Here is a 27,435-nt window from a genome sequence, read left to right as displayed (position 1 = left end):
GGAGCCTACCATATGCAAGGTGATGCTCTAAGTAGTGAATAAGAAATAAAACCAAGGGATTTTTTTTTTAATATTATGGTTTTAATGATCACTCAAGAATGCCTACATTTTTTTTATGTGTTTTTATTGATTTTAGAGAGGAAGGGAGAGGAATAGAGAGATAGAAATATCAATGAAAAACATCAGTTGGTTTCCTCCTGTATGCCCCCTCCTGGGGATTGACCTCTAAACCTGGGCACGTGTCCAGATTGAGAATCAAACGGGCAACCTTTGGTTCATGGGTCGAGGCTCAGCCACTGAGCCACAATGGTTGGGCTCCAGGAGAAATTTTTAAGGACTCATAATGTAAGCGATTTCATTGAATTGTACATTTGAGAACATTTATGGCTGCTGCAATGGAACATGCATTGGTAATAAAAAGCTTACGTACCTATAAGTGCATTAGGCTCATCACTTATTTTTATATGAAATTAGTATTGAAAAGTATTTAAATTAATTCCCATATTTTATTAAAATTATCTAAGATCTTTTATAAATATTGATATGATATCATTAAATCAAATTCTACGTAGGTATTATAATTCCTTAATTCAGAATTTTTTTATACTGACTCTTATGGAAGCAAATGGAGTTATGACTTGAGACTTGAAACTTTTTTCTTATATATTGTTTTTCTAATAATAGAATTTGATCTGTATTTAAATTCTCTTCATTTAATCTTTTCAGTTTGTGAAAAAAATCTAGGCTGTTTTAGATCATTGAAATATGCCAACAATGTCATTTCAACTTAGTATTCTTTAGGTCTATAGTCCATGATTGTGTTTCTTGCTTGTTGCTGATGCTGGGAGTGTATGGTCTTTGGTTGACAGCCAAGTCAACTGAATGCCAAATTATTGACTATCTGGGCCAGAATGAGAATAGTAAACAAACAAAATTTCATTTAGATAATGGAATCTAGATGGCAGATATGCATTGGATACCTTATAGATGCAGAACCATTTATGTATTATGGTATACATAGACAGTGACTTTAGGTTGAATTGTAGGCTACCTTTGAAGATTCTAAGCAACAATTATGGATTATACTTTCCATAATAGCTCTAATTATTTTTATGTACATCAGCTCTACTAAAACAATTCCTCAATTTTTAGCACTTGGTCTTTGGAAGCTAGTTTTGCTTGACCCCTTTCTCAACCCCCAGTAAAAATTTAGACATTCATATCTGGACAGTAAGCTTTTAGTTTTTCAAAATTAACTTCTGGTCATTTTCCCATAGATGCATACTGGCCCAGTGTTTACTGTTTATATATTATCAGAGTAAGAAAAGGTTTGTAGGCCATCTAGAGGGTTAGGGAGTCTAGCTTTAAAATTTAATGTGTGTATGTGTGTGTGTGTGGGTGGGTGCGTGCATATGTATTATTAGTTGCAAAGCACAGTTGGTGTATAAGTTGCTTGGTTTCACCTAGTGAAATTAGAGAACAATTTTATAGCTTGCATGTGAGTTATGACAAGAATGGTTGGCTTGACTTTTCTTGCCAAGCAACTTAGCGTTGACTATATTTTACCTGCTTACCACATGGCAGTTGGTAAATCTGAAGTAAAATTGGAAAAGAAATGCTAGCCTAGACTCTTCACAGAGTCCTAGACTCTTTCCTTTATAAAATCAGTAGTGTAGAAAATTCATTTAATCATTAAATATAACCCATGACTGGGATATCCAAGGACTGATCCTGCGTTTTTTTTTAATTTCCTTATTAGAATGAATGTCAACCTGCAGGTCGGCGTTCTTTGTTTCCAAAGTCTAAAATTAAGAGTTGTCAGCATTATGAAATCTTTGCACAGTTGTGCTTTTGACTTAACATTTAAGTTCTAGGGGTGTTTTGTTAGTGTTTACTAGACCATTTACAGTACATTCAAATGAGTGGCATACCTATGTCATATGGGTACTTTTTTTTTAATCCTCACCTGAGAACATGCTGAGAGAGAGAGAGAGAGAGAGAGAGAGAGAGAGAGAGAGAGAGAGAGAGAGAGAGAGAGAGAGAGAGAGAGAGAGAGGGAAAAATCAATGTAAGAAACATCAATCAGCTGCCTTCTATACGCATCCCAACTGAGGACTGAATCTGCAACCCAGGCATATGCTCTGACCTGAAATTGAACCGGCAACCTTTTGATACACATGACAACGCTCAGCCAACTGGCACTTAACCAACTGATACACTCCCGCTGGGCTGTAGGTGTTATTTTGATTAATTTATGTCACACCAAGGTACAGACAATAGAAATTCAACATAGTATGTTTACAAGGTTTACTTTTTTAAATTTAAATTCTTTTGTAGCTGCTTCTCATTACCTATTTTCATTCATTTTAAATCTAGAATAGCCCAAGAAGGGCCAGACTCCAACCTCAAGTGGTCCCAGAGTTGTTCACACAAAAGCTGTTGCCATTGTATTGCGAGTTGGAAATTTTGAAGCAAAACTGTGCTATGGCATTTATATGTTGCTATTTATTTTATTTTTTTAATTGTTGAACGTGATTGCCTCTGAGTAGCAAGCTATGCCTCTGTTTTTTAAAATAAGAATATGTTTTTATTGATTTTAGAAAGAGAGGAAGAGAGAAACACAATATCAATAGGCTGCCTCCTGCATGTCCCCTGGTAGGGATCGAATATGCAACCAGGGCATGTGACCTGACCAGGAATTCAGCCGGTGACCCTTTAGTGCATGGGTCAACATTCAACCACTGAGCCATACAGGGAAACATTCATCTATTGCTTCATATACGCTTCCCAACTGGGGATCGAACCCCCAACCTAAGTAATGTGCCTAGGTAATCAAACCCTCAACTTTTTGGTGTATGGGACAGTGCTCCCACCAATATGAGCCTCCTGTCAGGGCATGTTGCTATTTCTTAATTTTCCCAGACCACTGCTGTTTGTTTAATAGGCTTGTGCTTTCCTCTGAAAATATCACTAAACATATTGGAATAATTTTGAAGAGGCATGTTACCTAAACAGAGTTCTGTGCCAGAGCATAAGGCACACTTAATTTGAGAAGATTTTCTGTGAGCATTAAAGGACAAATGGGCTATGATTGGAGACTCCTAATCTGCTTTCAGTTTCTGGTTATCTGATCTACATGCAGAATGTTTAGTTTATGGCTTGGATTGGGTTATAAACTTCTGATGACTTTATATTTAGTATATGCAAAATACCTTTTTCAAGACTTGTAATTGTCCCTTAGCCTAGAACACAGTATATTTTAATTTTTAAGCCATACTATGTGTTCACCAGGATTTTTATTTATTTATTTATTTTTATTTTATTTTATTTTATTTTATTTTTTTATTTTTTTTACTGAATCCACCATATTGCATAGTTATTTATAAACTTAAGGTTAGCATTCTTTTTATTTAAGAATAATCGTAGAAGTATTTGTCTATTTTTATTCTCTCTTTAAGATCTGTGTAATTTTTAATTGCATGTATGTTATTTGCCTCTTTTATCTACTAATTCTTAAAATAATCCTTTAAAGGCTATTAAATCAATATTGATTTAAGATTTAGTTTTTCAATGAATACTTTCTTTAGAAGAATTAAAAAAGCTATTGCTCCATAAATCTTGCATCAGATGTGAATGACTAAGAAGGAACATCTGAAAAAGTGAAATCCAGTGTTATAGGATATTGAGAAGTCCTTTACTAGAAAAGTCTCAGATCCAAGGAGCAGTTATAGAAACTTTAAAAGGATTGATAAAATATAATTCCATGTCTCTTCTCCTTGTCTATCTTGTTTATCCTGTATTTCTCCCACCTAATTTAGTGCTTGGTACATGTACACACTTGGTACATGTTGATGGATTGAATATATGAGTATGACACTTTCCACTCCTAGCATTTTATTTATTTTAAAAAAATTTTAATTTTTTAATTACAGTTGGAATTAAGTACTACTTTATATTAGTTTCAGGTGTACAGCATAGTGTGGTAGACATTCAGATACTTTACGAAGTGATACCATTGATAATTCTAGTACCCACCTGGCACCATACATAGTTATTACAATACTACAGCCCCAGTGCACAAACTTGTGCACCAGTGGGTCCCTCGGCCTGGCCTGAGAGATCGGGCTGAAACTGGCTCTCTGACATCTCCAGAGGAGGCCAGGCTGAGGGACCCCCCTCAGTGCACAGTTGGGGCTGGCGAGGGACGTGGAGATTGGCCATCCAGGAAGGAACCATGGGAGGACTCCAGGACATGTCCAGCTGGACTTGCCCAGTCCTGATCAGCCAGACCCAAATAACAAGCTAACCTACCAGTTGGAATGTCTGCCCCCTTGTGGTCAGTGCATGTCATAGCAACAGATTGACTGGTCTACTGTCTACCCTCTGGTGGTCAGTGCACATCATAGAGAGTGGTTGAGTGGCCTTAGCATATCATTAGCATGTTATGCTTTGATTGGTTGAATGGTCGACCAGATGACTGGACACTTAGCATATTAGGCTTTTATTATATTGGACTATTGACTATATTCCAATGCTGTACTTGATATCCATGTAATTACCAATTTTTACCTCTTGATCCTTTTATTCTTGTTACCCCTAACTCCTCTCCCATTTGGCCACCATCAATCTATTTTTTATATCTATGAGTCTATTTTGTTTTGTTTATTCATTTATTTTGTTCTTTAGATTCCCAAAACTATCTGATAAGTGAAATCATACAGTATTTGCCTTTCTTTGCCTGACTTATTTAACTTAGCATAATACCCTCTAGGTCCATCCCTATTGTCGCAAATGGTAAAGATTTAATTCCTTTTTATGTCTAAGTAATACTCCATTGTTTATATGTACTATAGCTTTTTTAGCCACTTGTCTCCTGATGAGCATCTGGATTGCTTCCATTTCTTAGTTATTGTAAATAAGGCTGCAATGAACATATGGGTGCTCTGTAAATTCTTTAATAATCTCTGTCCCAAACCACAAATTTCTACCTGTACAGTTTTGTTGAATCAGATATCCTATTACCCAGTACCCTAAAACCCAGTTGTTGGCTGCTATATCTGATAATGAAGGGAATGAGTCAAAGCTCCAGATAATCAACTGGTCTGTTCATTACCATGGGTAAGTTGAAATAAAGTTTGGAAGAGCAAGAACAAAACTTGGCTCTGAGTTTTTGACCCACTTGGCTCTGAGATCAGTGGTGGCCAGCTATTTTTTGTTTTTAGATTGTGAAGTGATCCCAGGGGTCATTGTTATGGGCAGTTCTTCACTGAGTTATTGATTGGCCTTGTTTTGAAAGGGAAACTAGAGCTTCAACTCGGAAACTTATTCTGCAGAACAGTTGGTGCGGATTTGCAAGTGAGGTGTTTATGCAATCTGTCTCTGACTGCAAGCCGGGTGGGGGTTGACTTGATTCCTGCCTTCACTTGTAGCATCTGTGGTTTTCTGCTTTGCCAGATGATTCTTGCTCACCTCAGAACTATTTCTTGGATTTTAGATAATCTAAGCATGTTCTCACTGGGGACTCAGATCTCCAGTGATCAGAGGACAAGGGAAAAAAATCATGTCTTAGCAATGTAAGGGCAACCATACATTGTAGTGATTAAAGTGGACTCTGAATCTGACAGACCTCTGTGTCTGAATCTTGGCTCTGTCACTTTTAGGTTTTATATTCTTACTTAGATTTCTAAGCCTTAGTTTTCTCATCTGTAAGATGGGGTCAAGCAGCCATTGCCTTATAGGCCTATTGAGAAGGTAGATAGGATCGTGCATGTAAGGAACTTGGTACAGTGTCTGAGATGTCACAAACTGTTGGAACAAAAAGGCCTTTTAAAAAGGTGGAGTGATTAAGCAGTACAAATTGGTGGTTACGGAACAGTCATGGGAATGTAAATAGCAGTGTAGGAAACACAGTTAATAATATTGTGATAACTATATATGTGGCCACGTGGTACTTGAAGCAGCAGGGGTGGCACTCTGTAGAGTACATAAGTTTCTAACCATTTTGCTATTTATCAAAACTAAGACAAAATAATATTGAATGTAAACTGCAATAGAAAATTTTAAAAGTGTAAAACAAAAAGGATTTTAGAGGCTAATTCAGTACCTTATCTGATGCATGAATGAATGTACCAAAGGCTTTTAGGTGTACTTTTTGGTTTTTGTGTGTGTTTGTGAGTAGGGGAATCTAATGATGACCTCCGAATTTTTGTTCAGACTATTTAAAAAGTTCTCCACTGCCTGGGTATCTAGTGGTGTGGTGGTAGAGAGAGGAGATCTTGGAAGCATGTATGGCAAAGAGACATATTTCCAGAGAGCTGCAATGTAACCCTACAGCGTTCACATGTCCCAGCTTTAGAGATGTGGTGGGAAGAACACAAGCTTTAGGGTTATGAGGTTTGCTTTGAGTTTCAGTTCTGCCTTTAACATATTCCCTCTGTAATGAGAAAGCCTATATTTCCCCATTGTTTTGAGGATTAAGTGAGAATATACATATATATAGTGGCCAGATTATTATGACCACCTGATGTTTGTAGGCAGATTAGCCGTACACTGCATCATATGGAACATGGAAGCCAAAGGCATGTTAGAACCTCTTTGCTGTCTGCAGTTACCCAGATAAAAACGTCTCCAATTTGCACAGGAACACAAGGATTGGACAGTTAAGTATTGGAAAAAAAGTCATGTGGTCCGATGAATCACGTTTCCAGTTGCATCATGCAGATGACAGAATGAGAATTTCGAGGAAACAACATGATAGCATGCACCCCACATGCATGAGTACAACCCTTCAAGCTGGTGGGGTCATTGTTATGGTTTGGGCATGTTTTTGGGAGGCATGATTTGGGCCCTTTAATTCGTGTGGAACAATGTCTGAATAGCACAACATACCTAAGTATCACTGCTGATCTCATCCTATCATGTTGATGGCATATCCCAATGGAGATGTCTTCTTCCAGCAAGACAATGCGCCATGCCATGGTGCTCGTATTCTGCAGGAGTGGTTTCAAGAACATGAGGGAGACTTTACCTTGCTTAGGTGGCCCCCACAATCACCAGATCTGAATCCAATTGAGCATTTGTGGGATGAAGTTAAAAGAGCCATTAGGCAGCTGGTTCCACAACCATCCAATCTCACAGAACTGGACAGTGCTATTCATTAGGCATGGTGTCAGATTCCTCACATCAACTTTCAACATCTCGTGGAATCAATGCCAAGAAGAATCACCACAGTATTGAAGGCAAGTGGTGGCCCAACGAAGTACTGATGTAATAATCTGGCCACTCAGTGTATATTCACAGTGTTTATTATTGTGGGAGGTCTGAGTTTCAATTTCTTTGGTCATATAATAAACCACACAAAATACAGTGACTTCAAGCAGCAACCTGTTATTTCTCATAGCTTAGTGGGTTGCCTAGGTTCAGTTGTGTGGTTCTTCCATGTTATATAAAGTTGTTTGGGCTGCAGTCACCTGGGGACTGGACTGAGCTGGAATGTCCAAGAAGGCTCATTCTCCTGATTGGATGTTGAGACAAGCTATGTGCAGGGGCCTCAGTTATCTTTCTCTGGCCTCTCTGCATGGCCAGGTTGGCTTTCTCACGTGCTGTTTGCATTCTGAGAGGAGGTGACTTATGAATGAGAGTTGCAAAAAGAAGGAAGTAGAAACTGTCAGCTCTCTTACATTTTAATCTCAGAATTCTCAGAATATGACTTTTGCTACATTTTGTTGATCAAAGCAGTCACAGTACAACTGTGAACCTCCTTCAAGGAGAGGGAGGTTAACTCAGTGGTGAAGTGGGCACATTCATACAGGGGGGTAAGGGATTGATGGTGGCCACCTTTGGAAACATCTGTCCCACAGTGTGAGTGTTCTTACATGCTTCTATAGATCGTGTAGGTGTAAACATGTGGACACTGCTCATCAGCAAGTCAGTAGCTCCCTGCATGCACCCTTCCACCTGGTAACTGAGTCATGGAGAGAAACACTCCTTGGCCTTGAGTAGTCATTAGATTTTCAGAAAGGAGCAACTGAAACTCAAAATGGAAGGTACTGGAATAGCTTCAGCAAGAATGTGCATTACATGGAAGAATTTTTTTTCCTCTATAAATTTTTAGTGTCAACAAATAAAACTGGTAGAAAATTTACTTCATTGGCCAACAGAAGAACATCTGCCTGAAAGCTGACCTGTTTCCCCACATATTTTGGTTAAATGGGATTAGATGGTTGAGTAGAGAGAGAAAAGCTTAAGATTTACAATGGCTGTCGCTTGAAGTGGAGAGACAATGGATACTTTTGTGTAGATGCTGTTTATACATCAAAGACTTCATCTTTGTTGATTATGGAAAAAGGTGGAAATTGTTGTCATTTTTAAAAATATGCAAATTAACCAGCATCCAAGACTCCCTACCCCATCTCAGCCTTGGGAATGGACAGAACTTGTCATTTTTATTCTTTAGCTGTCAGAGGGTGAGGCAGCAAAGGATAGGGGCCACAGGGAGGACTAGGTGGTAGCAATGGTCGTTAACCCAGACTTCTGCAGGCTGGGTTGAGTGAAGGTGGAATGGCCTTCCCTGAGGATCAAGTGCAAACATGAGTATGGGGTTCATGGGCTGGTTTAATCTGCAGGCAACCTGCCTTTCCACAGAGGGTTTTACAGCCAGCATGAGAGTTTCCAGAGAGATAAAGACAGAGTACAGGAGGTACTTTCTCTTGTTTAATTTTCCTTGGTACTTCCCCCTTGATTAATTCTAGGCTTTAGAAATTCAACCTGAAGTTTACTTTGCTTTTTGTGCTTTTCCTGACCTAAGCCCTACTCCTGTCTTACCCTCACACACCTTTTCTGTCTTATATCTGTGTTGTTCATAGACTGCTGAACTGTGAGAAGCATGAGCCAAACTCTCTCCCTAATCTTTGCCCACAGGACACCTGAGAGTCATGTGCAAATATCGGCAGATAGTTCTTGGCTGGGTATCCTATCCAATGTACTGTTTATGCTTGGGAAAAGTATTGGTTCTGCGTGGTGAACCACATGTTTCCAGCTTTTACCATACCAAGTCAGGAGCACTTTTGTTCTGTTTGCTCAGCTTCTATACCCGTTCCCATCACTTCCAACTTTTCTCTGCCTGGGCCATCGGTATTTATTTTCTTTACTGATTTTTCCCTGGCCCCAAACTGATAGTGTTTTCCTCTGCTACAAGTAGAAAGGAAAAAAAATATATGCATGGCTTTCTTAAAGGTCATGGATTTTAAATGGGAAGAGGCTGAAGAGTTAATTTTTAAATTGTTTGATTTTCTTTTTCTAATATTTTGTTGGTGAACAAAGACACTGTAGTAATCTTTATTTTTTGATGGAATTGCTAGCTGAGCCAGTCTTCTCCAAATGCATTTCTTGTATATACCTTATTATATTCATCAAGAGGGCTATTTGGGGCTCACCCTTCTGGCTTTCTTCTCCATCCCTTCTCCTTGGGGATGTGTAACTGCTAAGAAATGGCTTTCTGATCAGCGCAGTTTCTTGCTTAGGGCTCCTGACCAACTATAGGAGGAAACAACTTGTTTGCACAACGAGCAGTCTGCTTGGCATCCATCCACCTCATTGGGAACCACCTCTTACAAGTGCTATGATGAGACTGCTTGCCTTTCCCTAATAATTCAAGCTCAGGATCTCTCCATCTTTGTGCACAAATGTCATTCTACATTCCTTTTTCCATTTTCCCCTGTCAAGTTCTGTAGTTTTCTGTGATGATAGTTGCTGGCACAAATTTTGGGAAATGGGATAGATTCTTCTATGCTCCTTCCTGCTTGGAATTGACTCCCCTCCCTTCCTGGAGAACTATTTTGCCTCCTCCTGGTCAGCTCTGTGAATCTTCTTCCTCCAAAGCATTCCTACCCAGGCCCTAGTGACTCCCTCCTCTGTCTGTCCCCAAGGGCAACTGCTTGCCTCTTCTGCATTTGAATGACTGACCTTCCTACTGAGGCTGTTTATTTTGTTATAAGGTTAAGGTCAGTTTTCTTCATCTTTGTGCCCCCATTGTTTACAAGTAATAGGTGCTCAATAAGTATTTCTTGAATCAATACATTTTAATAAATAATGACATTAACTAAATTCCTTGAACCTATGTGAGTTAATGATTTTGTACATTTTTATAAGCAATACCTCATGTAACAGCTTCATTCAGAAACTCTTCTGCCTTTTGTTGCAGTTGTTGCTTGTGGTCAAAAAGGAAAGCTAAGTAGTATATTAAAATGACATGTACTTTAAAATTTAAGATTTACTAGTCTTGACTGCTTTTGAGTCCTTTGTTTTTGAAAGAAAAAAAAGTTGGCTGATGACAAATATATATATATAATTACTGTTGACTATTTTTTGCTATATAGTTTTAATATAAAGTCTATTTTATATTAAATATCTTTAAATATCTTCTTAGGATCATATATTCTTTAGGTACAACATGGGTTTTTATTACTGATCCTTATCTATTATCAACACATTCATGAATCTTCTTACTTACCTTTGCCCCTATAGATCAGCCTAGGGGCTGGTGTATACTACTTGTTCAATAAATATTTATTGAATGAAAGAGTAAATAAGGTTGCATAAAGAAGTTTATTTTCAAAAGACTATACTTAATAAATGTTTGGCATATAGAAACATAGGCAAAAACAGGATTCCTATTGTGAATGTAAGATATGCAAAAACTCAAAATATAATTCTCAATGGGACTAAGTTTTAATCAAGGCAGAATACATTTAATCCTGGTTATTGACTATACATTATTAAAGCATAAAGCCTGGCCTGTGCACTATGAGAGGGCACAGGCCAGGCTGGGGAACACCCTCCCCCACTGCTGAGTGCATAAATTTCATGCACCAGGCCTCTAGTATTTATATAAAAGTCTTACATTGGATGCCTGTGTTAAAATAAGCTTCAGCTATTTTCACAAACACTATTCTTTAGTTCTAATACTTTTATACAGTGGTTGGCAAACTCATTAGTTAACAGTAAAACGATTGAAATTTCTTTTGAGAGCCAAATTTTTTTAACTGAAACTTCTTCTAACGCCACTTCTCTAAAATAGACTCGCCCAGGCCGTGGTATTTTGTGGAAGAGCCACACTTAAGGGGCCAAAGAGTCACATGTGGCTCGTGAGCCGCAGTTTGCCAACCACGGCTTTTATATAATACCACTTTACACATGAATGGTTTCATTTTTATGTTCTCTATTTTATATCTAAAATGTATTCAGTTATTTCAAGGTATGAAAAGAAGTCTCTATAAAATGAGTTCTCTGATTACTATGCCTAATGCCAGATCCATGAAAATTACTTTCAAATATGTATTTTCCTCCCATTCTTCCCGTGTCAGCTTCATTTCCAATAATACACTGAATGAACATCTCCTTTAATTTCAGATTTTAAGGTCATCTTCCCTCTGAAACCTGTGTCTCTTTGCTTATTAGTGGTGGTATTTTCTTTTCAGTCACCCAGACTAGAGGCTGGGGAAGGAGGCAGGAGCAAATGAAGCAGGATAGGAGAGACTAAAGTTAAGGGCTTTTAGCCTCCTAAGCCATTAAGGTTTTTCAGGTAGGAGAATGCCATTATCAGTCTAGCATTTTTTTTTTTTTTTAAAGAAACATGAATATCATGTGGCAAATGGAGAAGGATGCATTAGGAGGCCAGATCGACAATATAGATGTGGAGAAGTAAATTGACTCAACAGGAAGTAGAATTAACCAGATGTCAGGATTGTGAGGATTGGGGAGGAAAGGGAGATTTCAAGGATAGCCCTTAGATTTCTGGCATGAGCAATAAGTGAGTAAAACAATGGGTTCCCTAACATCCACAGAATTCTAGATCTTACAAATGGACCTCAGGAATGTCTCAACCCTGTTCCTTCTCTTACTTTTCCCTGTCATCACTAATCCTTTTTTCCTATGCCATTTATGACCTTCTTTGAGTTTCTCCCCTGTGGATTTGCTTTCCTCTAATTCGGTGCATGGGTATTCTGCCAAAGGATTACTGTGAGCATGCTACACTGCAATGAAATAAGTTTGATGGGTCCCCATTTTCTGCCAATTAAGCATGGATAATGGAGTGCTAAGATCCACCCTCAAACTGAAAATTTTTAATATTCTATCGTTTTTATAGAATTTATCTCTTTGCCACTTCTGATGTGCACCCTCCTCTTCTCTGCTTCTCTGCCCCTGCTGCCTTGGTTTCAATCCACCTGAAACACCTCCCTCCCTCCCCGGGGCCACATTCTCCTTTACTGCAGAGCACACTCCAACCTGATCGATACTGAAGGACCATCTACCTGCAAATGGGTTTTCTTTGCCTCTCTTGTGGCATTTCAGAAATGTCAGATGAGCCTCAGCATTATTTATGATTGTAAGTTTCTGGGGTCTGATTTATCTTTGTATTTCACACAGAACTAGCACAGATGCCTGAACAAAATAAAAGAGGATATTTGTGGAAGAGTGAATAAACATTTAGTGCATTCATTTTTATTTGAAAGAAAAAAAAGGCAATAAAGGCCTCTATTATTGTTTTTAATGGGTTGATGACTCAGATTTATTTAAATATAGGCTTTCCACATAAAGAAAACATTTAAAAAGTAGTTGCTTTCATGTATAGCATTAGTGGGTCCTGCAGTGTGTCTTAGAAAAATGTCACTTAATAACTAAGGGGACAATAAACAAATAATAACTCCTTGTTGGGATACATACCATGAAGGAAAATAAGATCCCAGGGCAGAGGCCCTTATCGATGTGAATTATAATCCATTTGTTTAAAATCCTTCTCCCTCTCTGGAGAAGCCTTTGAGACCAGAGACTATTGTTTAATCATCTCAGTAGCACCAGTGCCTAGAACCGTGCTAAATAATTGTGGAATGCTTGAATGAATGAGGGAGAGAGGGAAGGAGAACTGGCAGGATAGAAAGAGGGAGGGCTAGAGAAGGAGAAATGGAGAGAGGCAGGGCATGAATGTACAAATATTTATTTGAAGTTATGAAGGTCACTGAGAAAAATACAAACTATAACTAAATTAAGATGACTTTAAAATAATACCCGATTAAAAAAATTATATCAAAACTTGGTCATTGGGTTTCCGTGGAAGTGTAATCAAACTGAAAGTTCACCTCTATTTCTAGGGTGGCAACCTTCTGAGAGTAGGAGTGGCTTTGCTTTATTCTTTTAAGTCAGTGTGTTTTTGATATTTTGCATGTTTAGTGGGTTAGATTACAAGAATGCAACCCTAAAAATCTACTTTCTATATAACCACATCCCTTCTTTAGCAGCCAGGGTTGGGAAATAATACTTTGTGCCAGCAAACAAGAAACATAGCAACACACTGTCTTCTTCCTGAGCAGTGTTCACAGTCTTTCTAAGCTGAGCTCACATTTTAAAACATTGTTGTCTACTGTTGAATGGAGTGGGGAAGGAGTGTTTAATTCAGCACCTGTGGCCTATAACTGCCAGTAGATTTCTATATTCAGAGGCATGTGGTATTTTTATGCTCCTTGTAAGGAAGAAACAAGGAAGGTCTTTATCTATCAATATGCTTCTTTGTGAAAATCATTACTATATTTGGCCAACGCCCTCACAACTGTCTTTAACATACTTACTGTTAGTGTCTGTTTGATGTTTCTTTAATGTTAGTAAATTCCACCTCTCATAAATTCCCATGGGCTATAGTAATACAATATGGAATTCGGTTCCTTTCACTAATCTGTACTCTAAACTCCAGAGAGATATTGTTGTAATCCCCAAATAAATGCTTGACATGTGTGGGAAGATTCAGCATGGCAGGCCTTTGGGTCACCTGAATGAAAGTGGTAAAACCATAAGCCAAAGGAGCAGCCAGAGCCCTAGGAGAAGCACAGATTTCAGCAGAGCGCTTGATGTAGAGCTGTGGAATGCTGCTCTGGAAAGACTAAACAGGGAAGAAGAGGGAACCGAAACAGAAAAAGAATGAAATGCACTCACTGGGGTTAGAAGTCATAAGAAAATTTGACCCAACAAGGGTCCCCAAAGAGAGGAATAAATTCTCTGTTTAGTCATTTTGACAAGCAAAGTTGGAAAGTTACATCAGAAAATATAAAACTTTTAACATCACTAAAATACTGAATCTTTTGCACTTAGTAGTTGATCCCTCGGGGCAGGAGACAGTTGTGTAAACATACTGGGGAATTAATGTTACCGTTGAAATTAGCTAGTTACTAATAATACGAAAGGAGCAAAAGGGAGGCCAGACATTATAAGCTTGGCACCTGGACAGCTTCACCAAGGAAACTGCAATTTCACACTCCCCAGGGAACCACCAGTCCATTTCCTACAGACCACTGGGGGAAGGGGTCCAACTAAGAGTAGATGGATGCATGTGCAGTCAAGTTGGGGTGGTGTAGGAAGGTGCCTGTCAGTCTAACCTGGAACAGAGATCATTGGCCACAGAGGGTGGGGCCACTGCACACACACAAAATATTAGAAGGTTAAAATCCCAAGATAAAGTAATTCCCTTGCTCTTGTTCCTCTCTATTCCTCTAGTTTTGCTCCTGCTTCCTTGCATTCACCCATGCTGCTAGAAGCTGTATGACTCACAGTCATGTACTAGTAGACCTCATGCAATGGACAGTTGGACTGTAGCTAGGAACACAAGCTAAGCTAGCCTGATGCTGGTTTGGACTGTATCAACATGGAATGGAAACTCTAGAGAGCAGCTTCTAGCTCTACTGAGGACACAGCTGCACTTCTTCCATGGTGGGAAGAGGGAGAGGGGAGCTTGGAAAGTCAGGGATTTTTATTCCATACAAATAAATGCCACTCATTCTCCTGTGTGAGTCTCAGAAAATTCCTTTTCTCATGACAGTGCAAGCCTCCCACTTTCCCCTTCAACCATTGGGGGACATGGAGAGCTTCCCACCTATAACACTGGGGCTTTAATTGCCTGTTTTAGAAAGAGAAAGAAAAGGAAATGTGTGAGGATGATAGATAGTAACAAGTTTTAAGACTTCCCCCATCAACTGAAAACAAAGATAAATCTGGGGGGTTGAGGGGTAAGGTTTAATTTTTTAGCATAAATTCAGAAATAGCTGTTAAGAGCAACAGATTCTAAATCTATCTAAAAATGCCACATGAGGTCAAGGGCATGTACCTTGGTTGCGGGTACATCCCCAGTAGGGGGTGTGCAAGAGGCAACTGATCGATGATTCTCTCTCATCGATGTTTCTAACTCTCTATCCCTCTCTCTTCCTCTCTGTAAAAAAAAAATGCCACATGATCTTGTTAAAGAGGTAACTTGACAAATTATTTTTAACAACAAAAATACTTGAGTGCATCGTGAAGTCTAACAACTCACCCTTCCATCATTGAGGAGAACTATTGGTCCCCAGCATTTCTTTGCAACACCTAACCAGCATGAGAAGAGGTGTTTCTTGTCTCTCTGAGGCCTGTAGGACCTACTTTTGCACCATTCAGTGTTGGCTAATGAAAAACTGAAGTGATAGCAGGCTGTGACGTTCCTCAGATTCAATGGGGTATGAAGAGAAGGTGACCATACCTTGTCTCTAATTTCTGCTTTGATGAATATGTTGGGGCAGGGCATTTGCATGTTTATAGTTTGGAAGAAGATACGTTTATAAGGAGCATCAGTAGGTGGTTTACTAATTCAGCTGCTCACTCTGAGCAGCATGGAACAGCTCCCTGAGTACTGACTGGATGGAAGAATGCTGCGCAGGACATCCTCCAGCAGCCACCTTCCTCCCTGGCCTCTGCCTTCCAGCATTGCTCACTCTGTCACTCAGTCAACATCCATGTAGGCTTCTAAGGTGCAGGATGAATTTGACTTATTCTCTGCCTGAAAGCTCACATCCCACTGGATAAGACTGATAAATGCCAGAATCTAAGTTCACAGTAATTGCAAACTAGACTTTGTGCTGTTGGTGACAGAAGATCTAATAGGAGGTCAGGTTTGAGCTCATTCTTTTGGAAGGTGAATGAGCATTGCATATGTGCCAAACGGAGTCTTCTAGCCGTGGGTATGGCAATGGTCCCGAGACATGAAAGTCTAGATTCATGTGAGATAGTAGCACCTGCCAATCAGGTGGAATGATTGTATTTTTACTGGTGACCTTCACATGTACTGCAGTGGGGCTCCGGTAATTAGTAAGTCAGTTTTAATATTTTATAACTCTTCAACCATATAATATAATTTTCTTTATTTCACTGTTATTTTCTTATCTAAGGTCAGTAATTTGCCTATAACTATATATGAAAGACATTGAGTAAAACCTCTTCTACTGGTTAAATTTTTCATCTTAATTATCAACAAACAAGTAAGTAAATAAATTTAGATCAGATAGAGTGTCCAAAAAATGTAGTATATGCATTTTGAATGAGTATATAAAGTCAGTGTTTGTTAACATACAATTCATTTTAAAATTGTATTTATTTATTATTTTTATATTTATTAAATTGGAGTGACAGAATTTATAGAAATGAATACTCTTATTGTCAAGGCCTGTTTTCAAACTGATGACCCTTCTGGTCCAGGCATTGTTGATGATGTGAAGCAATGGAATTGCAAACGTCAGTAATCATTTCATTTGGTATTTGTATCTCTTCACTTTGTTGATTGTTGCTATAAACTTTGTCTTTTATGCTTCCCCATAAGAAAAGTCTAGCGGCACTTTAGGATGAGTTTTCTTTGTTCAAAGCTTTTTCTGGCCCACCCATTATTCATATCAGTTACACCTGAAAAGGAGTGAAAATTAAGTGAGTTATCAGCTGTTAGAGCATGCATACATTTTTGAAGACACCCTGTATCTAAATAAATACCAATTCAGACTCTTGAACACCTGCATGCATATAAACACCTGGAGAAACCAAGTGTAAGAAACTAGTTGGTTGTTATATATATTGGCATTGCTCTATTTAAAGTGGTTTTAAAGTATTCTATACCTTTTTCTTGGAAATAGTTTTCTCATCTCTAATGAGAGTTTCTATAAAATAACTGCTTCAACTTTTAATTTCCTTAAATTTGTCTTAATTTTTAAGTTCTTAATCTCAGATTTTTATTTTATTTTACTGTGCCAAGTGTTAAGTTCTGAAATTTAATTTCCCCTTCATTTAAAAAAAAATAACTTTATTTATATCATGTTATATGTTTTCTCAGATTGTCTTTGCCCTATGTCTTTTCCGTTGCATGTTTTATAAAGAACCCCTCCCATTTTTTTCCAAAGAAAAAAAACTCTTCTGTTTTCTTCCTAAATAAATACATATTTGTGTAAATACATACAGGCATATTTGAGATTTGTTAAGATCCAGGTTGGGTAAATATTAACACTTTTCCAAGTGCCTCCTTTACCTGAATATTTTTTAGGGAGCTTATATGCTAAGATACTCATTCTTGATGCAGAATGATGGGATAGAGGCAACTGGGTAAAGATGTGAAAAGGATAACATTGCATAACCTATGCCTAAATGTATTCATTCACAGCTCTGCAAATGACTCAAGGAATACTGCTTTATTTAGGATTTCTCAGTTTGGGATAGAAAATTGAAATGTGTTTTTTTTATTTTATTTTTTTCCAGAAACTTCACATTTTGTAATCTATCTCTTGGATGGTGATAATAGATGGTATCTTCCCCCAAAGAGCCACCTTATATCTGATAGACCTGAGGGTTATCTAGCAATTCTTGTCATGTTGGATAAAATTTATTTCATTATATGCTTAAAACATCACCTTTATCCCATTACGGATTTACATGATGGTTGTTGCCATCTGGTAAACCCTAACCCTGGGTATCACATGGGTAATCCTGAGGAAGACCGAGTCTCATCACTCCCTTCCCCCACAGCTGGATCAGAATTCATGTCTTAACAAGATCCAGTAATTCATGTACACATTAAATTTCAGAACACTGTTCTGCACTTACTATTTTTACTTCATAACCTCCCACTTACTCTCTAATTCATTGTTTTTAATCTACCAGTCTTATGAAAGACATAATGACCTACTAATAGCTAACCACACACACTGCTTCATAGCCTTTGTCATACATTTTCAGCATGTACCATCTTGATGGTTAGTCAGTTCAATAAGGTCTGTCAAGAGTTATACTATTGCCGAAACCGGTTTGGCTCAGTGGATAGAGCGTCGGCCTGTGGACTGAAAGGTCCTGGGTTCGATTCCGGTCAAGGACATGTGCCTTGATTACGGGCGCGTCCCCTGTGGGGGGGGTGCAAGAGGCAGCTGATTGATGTTTCTCTATCATCGATGTTTCTGGCTCTCTATCCCTCTCCCTCTCTGTAAAAAAATCACTAAAATATATTAAAAAAAAAAAAAAAAAAAGAGTTACACTATGGAAAGCAGTTTTATCTCATTTCACCCCAGAAAGCCCTTTTATTGGGCCTTCGCTCTCCCTACATTCCTTGACTGGAGCAATCATGCTAACGGACCTAGAAATCTTATTGCCATGAGAAGGGACTAGGAATGTGTAACCTGTGAGGAATGTCAGGGATACAAAGATTGTTGTTCTTAAATGTCTAAAGGCTTTTGGACTCAAAGGAATTTTTTTTTTTTTTCAGTGTAGGTTTAGGAAAGCAAAAGTAGCAACAATGAATGAGCAGACATTAAAGAGAGATAGATTTTGCATGTATATAAAAAAGAATTTTTAAAAGAATTTTAATATTTCAACAATGGAATGTAATTCTTCCAACTACTTGTATTTAGTAAGCTGACTATCCTTGGACATCATCCACAGAAGTGCTCAATCCAAGGCCTCAGGGAATACTGAAGGGTTCACTGGAGAGAGAAACAAGTGGGTGGTTTCTGCACATTCTTCTAATATTTATTTTGTTGTTGCTGCTGCAAAAAAAGAGAAAGAATGCTACTGTGCATACTCTATTTATTTTTCCCCTCTTAACCAGTAATGATACATAGATTTTTTCCCCCCTCCCTTTCTTAGGAATTAGAATGCTATATGGTTGTCTCTGTATGGGCCACAGCTTTCTATGAGGATAGTGATTAGGATGCATACCGCTTCCAATTTCATATCAGTACTTTTTCTGTGATGTTCAGTGCTTTGTGATCATTTTATTCGAAGGAGACAGTTGGGCCAAATCTCTAGTGAATGGTATTTGGAAACTCCTAGATCTCTAAGTTCTACTTATATGTTGTAACTATTAGCTCATAGTCAGATATAGTATCATCATTTTGATCATCACAGACAAACATATTTGTATTTTTGTGCCCATTAAAAATGTTACATTTTTGCATTGATTCCCTTTTGCCTAGTTCTTAAAACATAGACATAGGGAAACCTTTTTAAGTTAAATGTTAGGCCATTAACCTACTGTTTTTTACCATGGATATGTGTTCTATTGGGGAAGTCAAGAATTTAGATACTAATCATTTTAGACATATAACGATCCTCCAAAATGTTTCTATCTTTCCATCTTATTGCTGCCTCCCCAGTTCAAATATCTTCATCTCACACCTGGAACTATGCAGGGGCCTCCCAACTTGTTTCTCTGCTTCTGCCCACTTCAGGATGTGCTCACCACAGTAGCTGCCTGATCCTCTACAAACTTAAGTCTCATAAGTAGACATCCCAGAATCAATCAGGGTTTAAACCAGAAAAAAAAACTTTAGAGATCAACCTGATTTTAAGTTATTAATTTGGAATGTGAGTAAGGAATCATTGGGTTCCATCTACCGCTCTTGATATTATCTGCTACAGGAAAGGACTGAGAATACATTCCTTTATTGAAAATATCATTGCAAAATAGCACACACAGATACAAAGTCGTTCTTGTGTGTGTCTTCCCTTTTTCTCTGTGTGGAGCTGGAAAGCAGTGAGCCAAAAAGGCAATAGAAATACGCAGAATACCTGCAGAAAAAAACAGAGGCAGAAGCAGTGGCAAGAGCCAAGCTCATAATTAAAGGGATTCTGTTTTCAAAGTCCACCTTGTAAATAGGGGTTTGTGATTGTCATGATCAAGATTGTAGGTGTGTTTGGATCATGGCATCCCTGTATCCCCAGCTCAGAAAACTGAGGGAGAAAGAGCATGCAGTGGGAATGTTGCCAGCATCTTCCCTTCCCACAGCAACCCGAAGCTGAGAGCTGGCTAGCCTTTCATCTAACTCTGTGTGCCTGGATAAAAACCTTTTCTAGGCCACAGCAGTGTTACTTCATTACTGAAAAGCGTGTTCGTGTATTGAGGGTGAGAAATTGAAAATGAAGGGAAACCAGTTATTTTCCTTCAACTTTATATATTAGTGACGTACATGATTATAATTACATTTATTCCATTTTATTTTATTTTTAAACATATATATATATATATATATATATATATATATATATATATATATATATATTTTATTTCAGAGAGGAAGGGAGAGAGAGAAAGAGATAGAAACATCAGCGATGATAGAGAATCATTGATTGGCTGCTTCCTGCATACCCTCACTGGGGATTGAGCCCACAACTTGAGCATGTGCCTGGAGGGAATGAACAGTGATCTCCAGGTTCATAGGTTGACACTCAACCACTGAGCCACGTTGGTTGGGCTATTCTATTTTCAATAATCTGATATAGGAAAAAAGAAAAGTATCTATTCAACCAACTTAAAGAAGCTTTTCTAAAGAGAATCTATAACATGCAAGAGCTCCAATTAAATTGCTCAAAAAATAAAAATATTTATTAACTGCCAAGTGTATGCCAACAACTACCCTGTTAGCATTCTGGAGAGGAAAAATTGAGTTCCATCCAAACAGGCTTACACTAGTTTTCATTAAAAGAGCCATTTATTTCCATTAGTATGCAAATGAATATTTGTTGCCAACATTTCTAAGGAGATACAAAAATGGTCACAGTGCTGAAATAAGCAGCCTGTGCTTTGCTTGGGGGCTGGAGGGAAGGCGCAATGGGGGGATGAGGACAAAAATAAAATTACATAATATATAAAGAAAAAAACAAAGTGACAGTGTATCAGCCACAGGCATATCATTAAACACACACACACACACACACAAACCAAGTCGCATAGTTGATGGATGAGTGAGCGCCTTAAGTCAGCTTCCTTATTGACAATTAGTCACCTGATTCTAAAGTCCCTGATGCGTATACCACACCTCTGTCCAACTAACAGGATTTCTGGAGTGAGTCCTTAGGCTCAGTGTTTTGGAAAGCTCCTAGGTGATTACAGCACGCAGCCAAGGCTATGAATCTGTAAGGACGAGACCTTGGAGCTGCTCTTCATGCAACCAGGACTCCTAGGTGTGTGCTTGGTGAGGTTTGTGCAGAGAAGGTGTGGATGCCACTGCGCACTGAGGCATTGCTATCAGAGTGGAGCTGTCAGGTTCCACATTGTGGTGACATAGACTGGCTCCTCCTTCCAGCACAATCTTAGAATGTCTATGGGTGCCCTGTAGCTTCTGCCACAGGAGTTCTCTTTATAAACCCTGGGTTCATCAACGCAGCCTTTTTTGGGAGAGGGCTGTCCAGGAGTCTTTTTGTTACTATACTTCATTTTTTAGAGCCATGTTCCATAAAAAGGCAGTGTATGCAAAATGGCCCCCAAATGTCAAAGGAGCCGGGGCACCAAAGCTTGAGGGAGACGAGTCCAGCTTGTCTGTTAATGAGTTAAATGCAATCAGAGATGGCAGCAGGATGGTCAGATGTCTGCATCTTTCAACCCCTGGACCACCTGCTTATAGCCCCATAGAAATGAACCTACTTGAGAAAAGACTGTGTGGCTGATCAGAGGGAACAAGGGGATTAGCAGCCAGGAGGCTGTAGCACCAAGGTGCATTAAGAGATAGATAACACTGAGGGTGCCTCACCCCAGAGGAAGGGTTAATGGAAAATCCATGATTAGCACATTCTAGAATCCAACCTAGGGGTAGGGGAGGTAGTCAGAGGTCCCTCTTCAATTAAGATGATGGATTAGCTTTGAGCTTAAATCTACTTTTGAAGATGGAATCAGCTCTGTCCACACAAGCATTTTAGGTTCGCAGAAAAATACAGAAGGCACAGAGATTTCCCATGCTCCCACCCAAGCACAGCCTCCCCACAATCAAAATTCCTGATCAGAATGGTGCATTTGTTACAGTTGAAAAACCTACATCATCATCACTCAAAACCCACAGATTACATTAATGTTCACTCTTTCTATGAATTTTAAGAAATGTATAATGACATACGGGGCATTGTAGTATGTTACAGAGTGGTTTCAGTGCACTAAACATCCTCTGTTCTCTGCTTATTCATTCCTCTCTCCTCCCTAAGTCCTGATGTCTCCGTAATTTGGTCTTTTCCAGAATGTCATATGGTTGGAATTATATAGCATTAGCCTCTTCTTACTGCCTTCTTTCATTTAGTAATATACATTTCAGGTCCCTCCGTGTCTTCTAAAGGTATAATAGCTCATTTCTTTTTATCTCTGAATAATATTCTATTGTCTGAATGTATCACAATTTATCCATTTCACCTACTGAAAGACATTCTGGTTGCTTCCAAGTTTTGGCAATTATGAATAAAGCTTCTATAAGTGTCTACAGGTTTTTCTGTTGGGTAAATGCCAAGGAGCATGATTGCTCGATCATATGGTTAGAGTACCGTTAAAGTTTTTATTGAAACTGCCAAACTTCTTCCAAGCTGGCTGTGTCAGTCAGTTTACCTTCCATCATCAGGGAGTGAGTTTCTGTGCTCTGCATCCTCACCAGCATGCGGTGTCAGTGCATCGTATTTAGCCATTCTCACGAGTGTGTAATGCTATCTAATTGTTTTCATTGCAATTCCCTCATGACATGGTATAAAAGATTTTTTCATATGCTTACTTGCCATCTATATATCTTCTTGGTGACATGTTTTTTCACATCTTCTGCCATTTTTTAATCTGTTTTCTTATTTTTGACTTTAAGTGTATATATGTTTTGGGTGACAGTTCTTTTTCAGATGTGTCTTGAAAATAGTTTATTCCAGTCTGTGGCTTGTCTTCTAATTCTTTTGAAAGTGTCTTTCACAGAGCAGAAGTTTCTAATTTTAATGAAGTCCAGCTTATCAGTTATTTCTTTTATGGATCGTGCCTCTAGTGTTGTATCTAAAAGTCATTGCCATACCCAAGGTCATCTAAATATTCTTCTACGTTATCTTCTAGAAGTTTGATATTTTTGCTTTTTACATTTAGGTCTATGATCCATTTTGATTTAATTTTTTGTCATTTAGGTCTATGATCCATTTTGAGTTAATTTTTTGTGAAGGGTTTAAGGTCTGTGTCTAGACTTTTTTTTTTTTTTTTTTTTTTTTTAATGTGGATGTCCACTTAACCATATATATATGATGTTAGCCGTAGGGTTGTGTGTTTTTTGTTTTTTTTTTGCTTGTTTGTTTGTTTTTTGTAGACATTTGAACACAGACTTTTAGTCTTTTGATTCAGTAGCAAATTGTGGACATTGTATTCAGGCTTTCCCAGATGTAAAATTCTCAATATAAGTGATTATAATTGGAATGTTATATAAAGAGTAATTGCAGCTTTGTGCCTATATCATATGTGTGTGTTTGTATGGTAATTTTATAGGGAAAAGCTTACAAGGAGCTACACCAAAAGATTTGTTGTAACCATTTCCCTGTTGTAAATTTTATTTATTTATTTTTATTTTTATTTATTTATTTATTTTAATATATTTTATTGATTTTGTACAGAGAGGAAGGGAGAGAGATAGAGAGCTAGAAACATCGATGAGAGAGAGTCATCAACCAGCTGCCTCTTGCACATCCCCTACTGGGGATATGCCCGCAACCAACGTACATGCCCTTGACCGGAATCGAACCCAGGACCTTTCAGTCCCCAAGCCGACGCTCTATCCGTTGAGCCAAACTGGTTTCGGCCCTGTTGTAAATTTTAATAATAGATCATTTTAGTATGTATAATAATTTATTTCTTTGATATTGAGGACTACATATACATTTTAGAGTTGACAACATTTAAAGTTTTATTATTTGTCTGGATATATTATTTCACAAAATTAATAAAGAGGGTCACATTGCTGGGGTCATATTGATAGCCCATTGAGCTTTAGCTTCAGAAACCTTATTGATAGAAAAGCAATTGCATTATGATAATGGGCTATGGTAAGAGTTACTGGGAATTTAACATGAGGAAGTAAATAGTGGCTCATCATTTTCATTTAACTCTCATTTCTAAAAAGAAGTTAAAAAATGTAGCACTTCTGGCAGAAAATTGCTGCTTTGTTGTTGAGCACTCAAGCTTTTTTTCACAAGTCTGCTTTATTTGTGACAATAGGTACAAAAGGAAAATTTGGGTAGTTTAAGAAAATATTTTCTTTAATGCTCTTTCTAAAAGCAAGCTAATATGAAATCTATTTCAGGAATATTAGTAAAATGTAGATTACTAGTGGTAGAATTATGGATGGTGGAATTTGAGGTATTTTTTCTGTTACTTTTTTTTCATTGTCTCAATCTTGCTCTTCAAAAAATCACATGGGAGTAGAAATGGCCATGGAGAATACAAGTCTTTAAATTTGGCTGCCTGGTTTAAACCAGTTCCCAGACAGCATTTGGAACTTTCAGTTCAAGACTGAGGGGCACATGGTCTGCTGTAAAAACAGCTCTGGCTTGTTGATGTCAAAAAGAAACTTGACCCTGGATAGGTATTTTCAGTAAGAAACAGCAGAAACATGAGAAGACAAAGATAAGCCCTGGGAAGGAGATGTATTATAGATTCCAAAAAAGGAAAATCAAGAGGGGCATGGTAAAAAGAGGGACACACACACACACACACACACACACACACACACACACACCAACAGTGACCAAAGAAAAGGTAAAAAATCCCAGCAGAATGAAATGCATTTCACTGGGAGGACCAAGGGTCTAGAATTCAAGGGGCTGTCTTATATTCTTGTCAATGCCATTCACAGTTTCCCCCTTTACCTCGGCCTGGGAGATTTGGAACATACAGTTCATGTCTGAAAATAATTTGAAGAACATCCAGTGCCAAGCTTAATGGAGTGGCAGCAGAAAAGGGAGGTACTTACTGAGTTTTTGGCAGCTGCGGGCTCCCTGCTGATACTGCCCATGGAAAGTGACAGCACAGTGAAACTAGAACTGCCCCATTGCTCAGGATGACAGTGAAGGGGACATAACTAGAAGTACAGTAAGATGTAGACATAGTCTGGGACTATTTGAAGCAAGCCAGGATGTGTATGGAGCTGGCTGCAGTTGTTTGCCCTGGTCTGCCCCCTTCAAATCCTAAAATAGAAACTACAAATATTGGTTGTTTCCATTTGGTCCAGGGCTTTTCTTGAAGATCTTCTTTAGTGGTTTTGTCAAAGCAGCAAAAGTGTTTGTTGAGAAGAATGAAATTCATTTTATGGATTTCATCTCTTGTTTATTAAACAGGAAAAATATAGGAACCTATCTATTAATTATTGACCATTCTTTTAAAAAATATATTTTTATTGATTTCAAAGAGTAAGGGAGAAGGAGAGAGAGATAGAAACATCAATGATAAGACTCATTGATTGGCTGCTTCCTGCATGCCCCCCCACTGGGGATTGAGCTCCAAACCCAGACATATGCCCTTGAGTGGAATCGAACCCAGGACCCTTCAGTCCGCAGGCTGATGGTCTCTCCACTGAGCCAAACCTGATAAGGCTTGACCATTTTTGATGGTGGGAATAAGGTATGAAGGTACCTCCCAATTCATGGCCCACTCATTAATAATAATGGCTAACATTCATTGAGGGCTCACTGTTGTTCAGCCCTTTCTGTGACAGGACTATTGTTATTCTCATTAATTAGAGAAATGAGCTTAGGCCAAGGATGGGGTAGGGATTCAGGCCCAGGAAAACCCTGCAATGTCCCCTGCACAGCTGGAGTGCAGACTCAGGCAGCTCCACCCCACCTGGTGGAAGGGACACCTGGCTATTTGTAATGCGTGGTCAGTGCTGACTACAGTAGGCCGTGCTGATTTCCATATACCTTTATTTCTGCATCTCCTTTAGATCATATCACTTTGTTAGGGAAGCCCCACTAACCAGTCACTTCTCCCTGTTGCACTTTTTCAAATGCCCAGTATTTTGTATTCATCACACTTAGTATGGTTTGGATTTGTTTCTGTATGATTGTTTGAATGTCTGTCCTCCCACTAGATCATAAACTTTCTGAGGGAAGGGACTCTGTGCTTGAATGTGTGTGTGCTTGTATTTAACTAAGTATTCCCTGGGCCTGGCATGTAACAGGGGTCTAGTGAACATGGGTTGACCTGGCCACCTTCTGTGTTGGAGCTGATGTAGCTACAGGTCACTCTCAGTCCGTTGCAGTTTCTACAAGTACGGGTATTTGTGCTGCCTGAACTCAACTCACAGTAATTTTAGTTCTTTCTCTCATTCTGTTTGATTGTTAATATACATATAGAAACAATTGCTGAGAATTCAGGAGATATATGTTGTGGGGTAGAACCCTGGAGTCAAAATAAGACCACCAGAGGCTGCTAATTGATTTTTTAAAAAGCAGGCAAGGATTTATTGAACTGGCCTGGACAGCCACAAGAGCACCACACACAGGTGGAGTCCACACTCACGACTGCACCGTTCCAGGTGTAGGCAGTCCTTTTAAAGGTCTAAACCACAAAAATTATTCTTTGTTCTAAATTCTAAATTTAAAAGCTGGGAACAGCCCACAGGGTCGTTCCCAGCCACGTCCTGCTGGATGTTGGAATGTGGACCTATCTTGCAATAGCAGATAGTACAGAAGCAGAGCTGAGCAAAATTAATCTCTAAAGGTTATCTGCAGTTTTAACTCCTGGAGCTACTGTGTCAATGGGAATCAGTCTCCTGTAGGTCTGGTCCACAGGCACACACAGGAAAATTGCCTTAGCTTCCAGGCCTCAATCTGGAAGCTGAGGCAACTACCCTATTGTTTCAGCAAGTAATTGAGTGCAGAAGCCAGAATAGCAGGGTCAAATTCAAACAGCAGTTTTTACCTAAGTACGGTTGCTACCATACTTCAATATATAGCTCTCCTTGAAATGAATTAATTTTGTTCATTTCATTTGACAAATATACATCTTGTGCTCCCCCCTCCCTCTGAATACTTGGTGGCAGTAGCGATGTTTCATTGACTTACTTTGTGGGCGAAGGGCTACCTGGGAGGCTCTTCTATGATGCAGAAACTTTCCTGTAAGTGGTTTTTGTTTGTTTGTCTCTTCCTGCTTTAGCAATGTGAATTAAAAGTTATTTCCTTACTATCAAATGCCTCTTCTCCTGGGCTTTCCGTTCAACTATTAAGTACCTTCTGCTCTCTAGTGCAAACAACCAGGTACAGCTGTGGGGTTGCCAGTGAAGGGAGCTATGAAATGGGAAGAGATGTGAAACTCCCCTTGGGCCAAGGAGCAGGGAATACTCCAGT

General features: G+C 38.7%; 1 protein-coding gene and 1 long non-coding RNA gene across 3 annotated transcripts in view; both read left to right on the top strand.

The window, feature by feature from the left end:
- The window catches only part of MAP3K5 (mitogen-activated protein kinase kinase kinase 5), a 156,437-nt gene that overhangs the window by 12,087 nt on the left and 116,915 nt on the right, over positions 1-27,435 (top strand). The gene's annotated exons all lie outside the window — the stretch shown is intronic.
- Positions 15,266-19,858, top strand: LOC123651415. Its single transcript, XR_006740113.1, has 2 exons — positions 15,266-18,109; positions 18,351-19,858. It is a non-coding gene; the product is annotated as an uncharacterized LOC123651415 (long non-coding RNA).

This window comes from Pipistrellus kuhlii, unplaced genomic scaffold (genome assembly GCF_014108245.1).
Source record: "Pipistrellus kuhlii isolate mPipKuh1 unplaced genomic scaffold, mPipKuh1.p scaffold_m20_p_5, whole genome shotgun sequence".
Classification (NCBI taxonomy): domain Eukaryota; kingdom Metazoa; phylum Chordata; class Mammalia; order Chiroptera; family Vespertilionidae; genus Pipistrellus; species Pipistrellus kuhlii.
This window is presented reverse-complemented; position numbering and strand designations above follow the sequence as displayed.